Genomic DNA, 12,491 nt, shown 5'->3' on the forward strand with positions numbered 1-12,491 from the left:
CCAGGTCAGGTTCACCTTTTTTAGTAGGGTGCGACCCATTCAGTTTGGTTTGCCGTGGTGAGCTTAGCTTGACCCCTTGATGAGGTGAATGCCTTCAGACTGACCTGTCCACCTAAAGTCGCTCTATTCACAGCAGTCACAGCACAACAGTGTGCACTCCATAGCCGTTGACTCATGCACCACAGTGTGGAAACAGGCAACAACAGTCTGATCAAAACTGAAAAGAAGTTCATTTTGCGATGCGTTGAGACATATATTGCGACAGAGGAAGGTATGAGAAAATTTAAGCTTGCAGTTATGTTGAATTTGCATGAACATGCTAGAGAGGAAAGGGAGTCACATCAGGTGGGTTTGTTATTATTAATATTATTATTATTTAAATCTCACCTCCAGTGAAAGAGTTTCCGGGACACGCCCGTGGTTGGGCCTGGAGTGTCCTGGGGGGCAGTCTTGGCGGGGGCGTGAAAGGCAGTGTGGGAGTGACGCCGGCAGCCAGCCACTCACTCATAAGACTAGGGCACAGGCTTGCCCTGTCTGAGGTGACAGTCAAGATTTGGCAGGTAGTGGCATACAGGCAGGTCCATCGACGGACTGGAGAGGGGCTTGGGAGGAACAATTACAGTGTGTGTGTGTGAGTCTGGCTGGATTACCTGTTCGGGGTTCCCACCACGCTTTCAAACACGCCAGGAAACGGCCACGAAAAGAGACCGAAAGACCGTTATTTGCGGACACGATGATAGGTGAGTAAACACGCTGCACGCTGTAATAGACTCCGTAGCAGTGATTATACCTGGGACCTAACCCTAACCACAAACAACAGGCGACTGTACTTCGTGTAGTGCAATCCCTTCTGTGGCTTGAGTCGGCCAAATAAATATGTATCCTGCGTAGTGGTCGGTGGTGGCGGCAGTGCTTTTTTTTTTTTTTTTTTCGTTGTTGAGGAAGAGGAAGAAGTGGTTGTGTGTGTGTGTGTGTGTGTGTGTGACTGAATCAATCGATACACAACAACTGGCGCAAGCTGTATCACCACAGCTCGGGTCACCTTAGCCTGATCGAAAACTTTGCATAAAAAAACAACTCGTGTGAAAGAGATAGCTGGGTAGGTTGATCCTGTATATCTTCCACAGTTTCACTTTAACAGCGTGCTTTTTACTGAAGTCTACACACACCATGTCGGCAGTGCTGAATATTTATGGGTTTTATCGAGTGCTGAAGTCAGCTAAAATTTTCGAGGACCAAAACTTCACCTTTTGATGTGATTATGTTTTGTTTTCGATTCTTGGCGATTGTGTGTGTGTGTGTGTGTGACTTATTGTCCGTGTACGTGCGTGTTTGTTTATGTGGGTGGCTACACGCATGTGTGTGTGTGTGTGTGTGTGTGTGTGTGTGTGTGTGTGTGTGCTGAGACAGCTGGTTCTTGAGTGGTTATTTTTCCCTCTATTTCCACAACTAAGCCACGTGAGAGCTGTGACAGTAGATGAACACTGGTGCAAAAACTTAGCGTAAATCTCCATTTTTAACACCGGCATTCCACACAGCAGCAGTCAAGAATCTCAGTCCGTTCTGTTACAAATGATTGGAGGCCTTCAGAAATGGATAGATCAGTCAGTTATCTGCCAGTCTTTCTTAATCAGTTGGTTAACATGGATAGATCAGTCAGTTATCTGCCAGTCTTTCTTAATCAGTTGGTTAACATGGATAGATCAGTCAGTTATCTGCCAGTCTTTCTTAATCAGTTGGTTAACATGTTTATCTCATCCCCAGTCTCTGTCTTCTTCTCTTACTCTCTCCCTTACTTGTTTCTGTCGGGGTTTCAATATGTGCGCTCTCTCTCTCTCTCTCTCTCTCTCTCTCTCTCTCTCTCTCTCTCTCTCTCTCTCTCTCCCGCTACAGATGACGGACTTACACGTAATTTGGCTCTATATTTATATAAAGCTTTTCACTTAAGAGATATAATTATGTCATGATTAATTGCTATAGTTCTGGTGACATACACTAATGTTGTTATTGCCCCTCGTTCATATGGGGCTTTGGCCTTAATGAATAAACCATCTGAATCTGAATCTGAATCCCTCTCCTGCTCACTCTCTCTCTCCCCACTCTCTCTCTCCCTCCCCCTCTCTCTCTTCCTCCCCCCTCTCTCTCTCTCTTCCTCTCTCTCACCCTCTCTCTCTCTGTCTCTCTCTGTCTCTCTCTCTCCCCCCCCTCTCTGTGTGTTCTCTTTCTCTCCTCCTTGTCCTTCCCAACATTCAGACATTCACCCATTCTTTGGTCTTCCATTTGCCCCATTTGACACCACACATGCGCGCACGCACACATACACACATATCACAGAGAGAGAAGCAGCCACAGACCTTAATTGGTCCAAATGATCTAATCAATCATCCTGTAAGTATTCATTGCCATATATGTCATGTGTTGCTCTGCCTTGATTTTAGGTCTGTGTTGCATGCTCTTCTTCTTCTTCTTTTTTTTTTTTAAGATTTGAAAACAGTGGAATTTGTCTTAATGGATCCGTAATATCCAAACAATCAGACATGTCACTCCATTACCATAACTCAGGTGTTATTCTTTGCTAATTCTAAATTTGCATTGCGAACTTTTTTTCTTTTCTTTTTTTAATTCTTTAAAAAAAAAAAGAGAGAAATATTTGAAAATAAGACAGTTTGTAACTAAAAATACCCACTTTTTTAATATCTGTTCGTGTTACGAAAATGTCTTGTTATATTTGTTCCTTTGGGGAAATGGGTCGGGCTTTTTTCCATTCGGTTTAATTAGTTCCCTCGGCCTCACCCACACCCACACCACCCCGTTTCATATAGCTTGATTAGGGTAGGTCATAGGGAGAGCGGATTGAGAAGGGGTTTGCCAAAAATCATAATTATTGTGGATAGACAGTTTTGACAAAAGATTGAAGGTACGGGTGCGCACGCGCGCGCACACACATAGACACTCTTTCTGTCTGTCTGTCTGTCTGACTCTCTCTCTCTCTCTCTCTCTCCTCTCTCTCTCTCTCTCCCTCTCCCCCCTCCCTCCCTCCTTCCCTGAAGTTTGTTCTTGGTGACATGACCGCTTGTTCCTTGTTGTTTTTCTTACAGTCATGATCATGTGTACAGACATGTACCCCTTCATGAGGGGAAATGGCCTATACAGGAATGACTGTAAATCCGTATCCATATCCGTATCCTCTCCCTCAAGAGCCGTCATAATGAAGCATGACCCCCTTGAAGTAGTTTGCCGACACGGAGTGTGGAGAGCCAGGAATGACAACGCAGTGATTGATCAGTCTGCAAATACACCGTTACCTCGCTGTCTCTTCAGGCTGTTTGCGTGATCACACCGGCTTCGTAGACTTAAACGTATGACCAGTTTTTGAGGAGGTGGGGGGAGGGAGGGGCGAGGCTGGGGAGGGGGGGAGGGGCTCATGTTACCTTTTTTCGCGAATAGGCCCCTCTGTGTCTCTGTCTGTCTGTCTTCCCCTCTCTATCTCTATATCTCGACCCTCCCTCCCTCTCTCTCTTCTCTCTCTCTGTATCTCATCTCTTATAATCTCTCCTGTGTGGACTGTCTGATCTCCCCCCCCCCCTCTCTGTGTCTCTGTCTGTCTCTGTCTCTGTCTCTCTCTTGTTCCCCTCAGTCCGTATTTGGTAGCGTGATTTATAGTGTTAACTCTTTTGCACACAGAATGCGCATGATTTGAATAGTGAAACCCCCCGAAAACGGAGTATGGCTGCCTACATGGCGGGGTAAAAACGGTCATACACGTAAAAACCCCACTCGTGTTCATACGAGTGAACGTGGGAGTTGCAGCCCACGAACAAAGAACTGAGGAGAATTGTCAAACGATCCTATGTTTGACCCCTTCCCGATCCCAGACTTCCTTTTGAATTGTGGCCCAAGAACGACGAACATTGAACATTCCCAGACCACCGCCTCCCTACATAATATGCACATGCTCGCCCCCTCACTCACACACGCATTATTAGCATACGCTTCACACACAGTATGAAGGGAGGTTTGAGTGTGAGTTGTGTGTGTGTGTGTGTGTGTGTGTGTGTGTGTGTGTGTGTATGGGCCGAGTATTTCAGTGCTAAAGCAAAAGTCGCTGTCGTAAATATACACAGATTGTGTACTGCAAGTCCCGGTTTGTTTTTGTTGTTGGTTTTGTGTGTGTGTGTGCGCGCTGTCTTGTTTTTGTCTATAAGAAATGGAAAAATATTGCATGGAGAGAGAGAGAGATTATTGTAAAGAAGTTCTGCAATTTCTTCTGGAGATTACGACTATACGAGCGAGAGAGGGATAAATCATCGCACTGCAGTTTTGCTCTGGAGACCACGCCCGCTTGCTTCACTCGTGAACGGTCACATCCTGTGTTTATTCTGTTGGGGCTCAGCTCCCACATCTCTCCCCCCCTCCCCCTCCCCACGCCCCCGCACCCCCCACCCCACCCCCACCTTCCCTTCCCTTCGCACCAGGGACGTCCTGTTCCAAGGATCTATACCCCCCCTCCCTCTCTCTCCTCCCATCCCAACTCTCGTTTTTTTTCTTCTTTTTCTACTGTCCTGAAAGGCTGAACGGAAATGGGTTATGTGTGTGTGTGTGTGTGTGTGTGTGTGTGTGTGTGTGTGTGTGTTCCCCTCTCCTCTCCCTCTCTTTCGCTCTCCATCTCTCAGTCCTCTCTCTATCCCCTCCCTCTGGTATTTCTCTCTCTCTCTCTCTCTCTCTCTCTCTCTCTCTCTCTCTCTCTCTCTCTCTTTGTGTGTGTGTGTCCTCTCTCTGCCACTCTCCATCTGTTATCTTAGTCTCTCTCTCTCTCTCTCTCCCACTCTCCATTTGATCTCTCTCCCCCCCCCCCCCCCCCCACTCTCCATGTTCTCTCTCTCTCCCACTCTCCATGTTCTCTCTCTCTCTCTCTCTCTCTCTCTCTCTCCCCCACTCTCCATGTTCTCTCTCTCTCTCTCTCTCTCTCCCCCCCCACTCTCCATGTTCTCTCTCTCCTCTCTCTCTCTCTCTCTCTCTCCCACTCTCCATTTGATCTCTCTCTCTCTCTCTCTCCCCCCCACTCTCCATGTTCTCTCTCTCTCTCTCTCTCTCTCTCTCTCTCTCTCTCCAGTGCCCTCCCTTTCCCCTTCCCGAGACGGATTACCATTTTATTGAAATTTTATTTTAATTGGAGTGTTTGATGTCTTCACGTAAACAATGCAGGGAGTGGAGGGGAAATTTGTATAATTTAACATTCAAATTCGAATGGGAGTACACGATGCTTGTGATAGTTTGCTCCTGTTGTTGTGTGCACAGAATTTTTGCAAGCCTTGTTGACCGGCTGATAGATGATAGAAGTCGTCATTTACACTTTGTGTATGTGTCAGTGTGTGTGTGTGTGTGTGTGTGTGTGTGTGTGATTATGTGCGTGTGTGATCATTATGTGTGTGTGTGTGTGTGTGTGTGTGTGATTATAATGTGTGTCTCATGTGTGTTTGTGTGGGGGGGAGGAAGGTGAGTGTGTGTGGGGGGGGGGGGGGGGGGCGTACTGTGCATGCTAACCTCTCCCTCAGGGAAACAAAAATGAATGGATGATGTGAGCATTAATAAGAGATTTCAAAACCACAACCTCACATATAACCCCCAACGCACCACCCCAAGGGCGTATTAGTTTGTAAGGTTGGAAGTTGGACCCAGACTGAGTCTTTTTCAACCTATTTATGGAAATTCCCCCGTTCAACTTACTAAGACATCTCAGCGTGATTATTGTTTGTGAAATATTGTTTTATTTATTCATTTCTTGTTATTCACTTACTGGCCTACACTAAGGCTGTAAACTGGTATCGGTGAGAGGGGGAGTTTATGTGTATGGCCCGCATTTATCCCGCCATTTACGGGCAACCATACTTAAGTTTTCGGGTATGACTGTGCATACCGGGTATAATTTGATATGTTAGTGTTTCTATTTATAACCCCCATCGAACACTTTCATCCATGGATTACTGGAGTTATTATGCACGAAGGGTATTCAGACACTAGCAGATCTTCACATAATTATGTTTACCTGGGAGGTCACGGTCTCAGAAGTAATGTCACACTGGCGTCATATATTGACCTGCTTAGATTGTCAGATCATATACGTATATTTTGTTAAGCAGATGTCTTGTTTTGCTTGTTTATATTATGTAAGCTTCACTTTATTTCAGTCATTCGCACGAAATAGTTGCTCAGTGCCAGAGTCAAACACGTTCGCGAAATACCGTAGCAACGCCATGGGGAAAAAAAAAGAAGAAAGAAAGAAAAGGACTGTGCCATTGCGTCACGTGGACTTCTTGTCATGTAGAAACTGAGTGGTGTTTTGGTTAGTTGTGTCATCAGTTTGGTTCGAAGAAACAATGGTGTAAACGGATTTTTTGTCAGTTGTCATTCTGATACTAAAACGCCATGTTCAGCTGTTCAAGTTACTAGTTGTATTACTTTCTGTCTCTGTCGGTGACTGTTTCGCTCACCCACCCACCCCATCCACACACGCACACACGCGCGCGCGCACACACACAAACATACACATCTACACACACACCATCCACACACTGACGCACGCATACACTGTGTTTGGGCGCTATCGGCTCTTCACTGTTTATATTGATTGGGAACAAAGCTTGTAACGGCTGTGCAGCACAAATGCAGTGGACAATCAATATCTTTCGACGCGTACTTTTTAGTTTGAAGTGTTGCATGCATGCAGCATGTGATACAGACCCTGACGAATACAAAACTTACATCTAAGACCTGCGTTTTGAAGATCCGACTTTGCCATTCAACATCAAAACACGACAGTCGCGCGCGTGCGCATACACACTGACACGCTGCATGCGCAAACATATGTGTGCACTGACAAACACACATGCACAACTTGAACACGCGTGGGCACACACACACACACACACACACACACACACACACACACACACACACACACACACACACACACACACACACACACACACACGTCTGTTATCACTAAAAAGTGAAAAGACGTGTAAGAAAGAAAGGTGAAGATTCACACATTATACAGCATATATAGGACTGACGTGTGTTCGCGCAGTATTTTCTTTCAGTCTTATTGCTTGACAGTGTAAAAAAAAAAAAAAAATGCACTGAGGTCAAGCACAAAGCCACGCAGTCAATTTCGTGTTCGTGACAAAGATCACGTGTCTATAGTTCGTTTTAGTTGACTATTATATGGTGTCTTTGTTTGCTACTAATCCAACTCGGGCTCAACCCCATAGACACTAGAATTCCCTGGTGATCTTGTCTTCTTGACCCAGTGCGGATTTGATTTAATCATAGACACTAGAATTCTAGATACTAGTGTCTTTGGCTCAACCCCATCGACTACCGAGCCATACTGTAAGAAAATAAGATGGTTTGTGTGTATAGCATGCTTTTCATCCTGTTGAAACGGGGAATGGTAAGGGTTGGCAGTGGAGAGTTGTTTTTAACCCGAGCAGCAGTGATCTTGTCTTCTTGACCCAGTGCGGATTTGGTTTAATCAATCGATCATCTCCGACATTAATCGTTTGAAATCTTCAGAGTTGCCTGCCCTGAGGCCAGGTTGTGTGTCAGTTTGATTTGCCTTCCTATAATTTTATTTATTTATTTATCTTTTTTTTGTTTTTTGTTTAACAGTTTAGCGTGAAATTTTAATAAAATGTCTAAGTTGAAGCTTGTGCTAAGGTTTTTAGGCGTTTTCTTTGACATTTGGCGAATATCACAATTTTTTTGTGTGTTATAAACCAATTATTTTGCAGTAGCCGTCGCGGTGTGGAAGGGACGGGCGAATCGAGAAACCATGTAGTGTAGAAATGCCGCCGACTACAACCGATAAATGTAATGCAGCTCTTTTATTCGTGAAAAAAAGACAGAGTTGGGTTTTATGGAAGGCAGAATAAACTGGGAATATTTCCGGTTGCATGAGTGTACACAGTGCCTGCACAGGGATGGTGGTTTGGGGGGGAAGGTATGCTGGACGTCAGTGAGTCACAAGGCAAGCGTGGGGTGACATACGGCATTGATTCAGACGTGCTTTTGGCCAACTCCCCCACCCCTCCCTTTTAATTTTCGTTAAAGAGGATTAAAATAGGACACCGCCCCTCCGTCGCGACGTTCTACTCATACCGCACCCGTATCATGGACTTTCCAACCCCAGCCCTCACATTCTCTCCTTACCCCCATTTTGTCACCACCAGGACATTTTATATATTATATATATATATACACATATATGTGTGTGTGTGTGTATATAATTTATAATACGCACCCAACCCCCTTCCTCTTCCCCATCCCCACCCCCCACCCCACTTCCTCGATCCACGCCTCCTACCCCCCCCCCCCCCCCCCCCCACCACCACCTCCCAAGTCCCCGGCTTTCCCTTTTTTTTCTGTCGACCTCACCGTGTTCAGTTTGGAGAGGTCGTGTTTTATCATGTCATGTGTGTTCCTTCAGTCATAAATCAGCGGGTGGCAGTGTCGTTCGTGGGCCACAGAATCCACCGAGTGACCCTGCCCCAGACAGCTTTGACACACACCTACTTTGTTGTACTGTATCACTATCAGCGTATAAATGTTCACCTCGAACATTGTACGTGTCTTATACCATTGCAGTTCTGTACTGCTCCACGACTTTGTCTCGGTCAGCCACGACTTGTCTCGGTCAGCCAGATCACAAACGTTGCGGCCCAGAGAAGAGGTTATTTTAGCTAGTCGACATTGTTTTCAGTTCGGACTCAGTTACCATTTATCTATATATAACTGTTAAGGGCTAAAGAAGGTATTATATAAAATTAGCAAGTCAACATTGTTTTCAGTCAGAGCTGAACATGTTATTCATCTTTTTTTTTTCAAGGCCTGACTAAGCGCGTTAGGCTACGCTGCTGGTCAGGCATCTGCTTGGCAGATGTGGTGTAGCGTATATGGATTTGTCCGAACGCAGTGACGCCTCCTTGAGCTACTGAAACTGAAACTGATAGATCGTATATATATACTGTTGTGTAAATGACAACGATTGCAGTTGAACAAAGGTAGACCGTATAAAAGTAAACACATTTTGTTTGTTCTTTAGAATTGGTAGAATATTAAGAGAAAATATTAAATTCAAGCAAAAATATTATCTTTATAATGTGTTCTTCATCACAGTGTATGTACTCTTAAGAAATAATGTTGGAGACCCACTGTGCTATATTATGTAATAAATCACATGGATGTTTCTAATTCACACTCCCTACCTCCTCCCAAACTATCCATCTCCACACACACACACACACACACACACACTCACACTCACACACACTCAATCACACACACACACGCAGAGAGAGAGAGAGAGAGAGGAGTATAGTCCGCCTTGTAGATCTTCATACTGTGTGCTGCCAGGATCTTTCATCCATGCGCAGAGGGGTCACTGGTGTTATCCAACTGTCAAACAGAGTGGGAGAGAGAGAGGGGGGGCGGGGGCAGGAAGTTTGCTTTCAAAACAAAACTTTCATCCGTGCTTGTGGAGCAAGTTACACGCATGTCTTGACTAGACGTACGAAGAAGAAAAAAACACACCATTATACTCTGAGAAATGGAAATGGGGTTGTCACTGTTACAGGGTTACCCAGCTGTTGGGGCAGCAGTGTCACACACACAGACAGACTATAAAGAAGGGAGGGGGGTGGGGGGTGGGGAGCTTGAAAAGAAGAGGGAGGAGTTAGAATAATTGGAAACAAAGAAAAGGGTTATTCATAAAGGATGTCAGAGGGAGAGAATGATTCATACATTCTCTCTCTCTCTCTCTCTCTCTCTCTCTCTCTCTAACTGCTGTTGGACTGAAGCCAGCAAGTTCACCTTTCAGAGCTAGCCGAATAAAATTTACATTGACCTAGGTGTATAATGAGCAAATAAAAAAGATACAAGCCCACCACCTCACCCACGCCTGTTGCCTCGCCTGGGATATAGGTCGCCCAACAAGCACTCTCCAGCCATCTTGACCATGTGCCAGTCGCCACAGCTTTTTACAAACCATTCCTTATGTCTTTTTGTGGTGGGGGGGGGGGGGGGGGGTTCTTTTTTTTTTTTTTTTTTATCTGTTGTTGTTGATGAAAGTTAATCAGCTAATGAGTTATCTAGGTTATCCTCAAAAATTTATGTCGTATATATATATATATATATATATGATGGAGCCCATCAGGTCGCATTTTAAAATATTGTCCTCTGAATAAAATTCTATTCAGAATCCAGAGACAGTGACTTTGAGAAAAAAAACAATAACAAAAAAACACTTAGATCATAGCATCAACCCTAAGGACACACCGTCCCAATGCAGTTAAGTTACATGCACAGTGCATTTTTTCTTCATGAAACCAAACAGGTTTTCCTTTGCCTTGAGCTTAGAGGGGGGCGGGAGTTAGGATACCTTGGTGGAGGAGGGGAAGGGGGTGTGAACTCTAGGTCAAGCCAAAGGGAGACAAGTGGGAGAGAAAGAAGAGATATATATCTCCTCATCATGCCTAACAAAGTTTACACACACTTATGTACATACACGGAGCTGTCCCGAGATTCATATTGAGTCTGTTTAGAATAGTTTTAAGAACTTACACATGATTATTATTCCTGATATTGTCCAAAATTACCACATACTGATATTGTAATGTTGTCTTTTCCTCTCACTGACTCACTGTAACTCTCTCCATACGAACGGCGAAAGAGACGACGTTAACAGCGTTTCACCCCAATTACTATCATCAAAATAAGCAAGCAGAAGGCTCTTATACTGAAGAGGTGAATGTTGACAAAGAATACCACAATTCTGACGACGGAAGCTAAAGGTTGGGTCATTCAGACACCCACTGGACATCCGAGGGGTCTGTGTAGAGGAGAAGAGAGGACTGGCCGTACTGAATGACTTAAGTTTTCAAAAAGAAGTCAAAGCATATAAACTGCTCCATATATGTATATATATAGGCTACACCACATCTGCTTTAAAAAAGTTGGTTTTTTTTACACTTGAAATAATTGTTCTTTCTGCTGCCTGTCCTGCTGTTTGTGTCGTCTTTAGAATATCAGACTCTTTCTGTTTGCCTGTCATTCATTTGTGTCATCTTTAGAATATCAGACTCTTTCTGTTTGCCTGTCATTCATTTGTGTCATCTTTAGAATATCAGACTCTTTCTGTTTGCCTGTCATTCATTTGTTTGTGTCATCTTTAGAATATCAGACTCTTTCTGTTTGCCTGTCATTCATTTGTTTGTGTCATCTTTAGAATATCAGACTCTTTCTGTTTGCCTGTCATTCATTTGTTTGTGTCATCTTTAGAATATCAGACTCTTTCTGTTTGCCTGTCATTCATTTGTTTGTGTCATCTTTAGAATATCAGACTCTTTCTGTTTGCCTGTCATTCATATTCCATATATATACATCCTTTTGCTGTCTTTTTGTCTCTGTATTGCATTGTATTGTAATTTGTATTGTGAATAACTATTATCTTGTACTGCATTGTAATGTAATTTGTATTATAAATAACATTTTATTTTACTGCATTGTGATGCATTGTAACGTAATTTGTATTGTATTATAAATAACATTTTATTTTACTGCATTGTGATATAATTTGTATTGTGTTGTACTGTGTGCTACTATTCTTTTTTTTCTGCCATCTCTTCTGCCTGCATTGTTTTCCTATCAAAGTGGAATGCTCTACATGATCTTGCCAGGGTTAACTCTTGTTCCCATGGGTCCCTATCATCTGCACTAAGCACATGCTACACATCGGACCTCTTCTTATTGTCTCATCTAAATGACTAGTATCCAGACCACCACTCAAAGTCTTGTGGAGAGAGAGAAAATACTGGCAAGTGTGGGATTTGAACCTGTGTATTCAGATTTTCTTGCTTCCCAGGTGGACACATTACCACAAAGCCACCACTTCACATATGTACTGCATTTAGCTAAAGACATTTCCTGGAAGACTCGTTTCCAAAGCTAGTGAAAAAACTGTTCAGGTTGAACATCCATCAGGTTGTTGTTTACAGTGTTTAAAAGTTACATCCAGTCATTCATTCATTATAAGAGTCGGATGTTGCTGCTGTAATGAAGGTGTTTTAAAAGTTAGAAGTTGTTTAGACATGTGTAAAAGTGGGATGTTATAAATAGAGGTGTTTAAAGTGCTATTTTTGAAGTGTTTAAAAAGTCAGATGTTGTTGTTAAGATAGGGTATTTAAAAGTCAGATGTTGTTGAGAAAAAGGTGTTTAAGGGATGTTGTTATGAAGGAGTTAAAAAGTGGGATTTTATGAAAGAGGAGTTTAAAAATGGGATGTTGCGATGACTGTTGACAGCAGTCAATAAGAAAGTGGGATGTTATTATCGAAAGAGGTGTTTCAAAATGGGATGCTTTTATATGTTTAAAATGGATGTTGCTGTAAAGGAGTTAAAAAGTGGGATGTTATAAAACAGGCATTTTAAAGTGGGA

The 12,491-nt window shown here is 43.5% G+C and overlaps 1 protein-coding gene across 5 annotated transcripts in view; it reads left to right on the forward strand.

Annotated features, from left to right (window-relative positions):
- LOC143295010 (uncharacterized) overlaps positions 1-12,491 on the forward strand; it is a 191,913-nt gene that overhangs the window by 168,003 nt on the left and 11,419 nt on the right. The gene's annotated exons all lie outside the window — the stretch shown is intronic.

This window comes from Babylonia areolata, chromosome 20 (assembly GCF_041734735.1).
Source record: "Babylonia areolata isolate BAREFJ2019XMU chromosome 20, ASM4173473v1, whole genome shotgun sequence".
Lineage (NCBI taxonomy): Eukaryota > Metazoa > Mollusca > Gastropoda > Neogastropoda > Buccinidae > Babylonia > Babylonia areolata.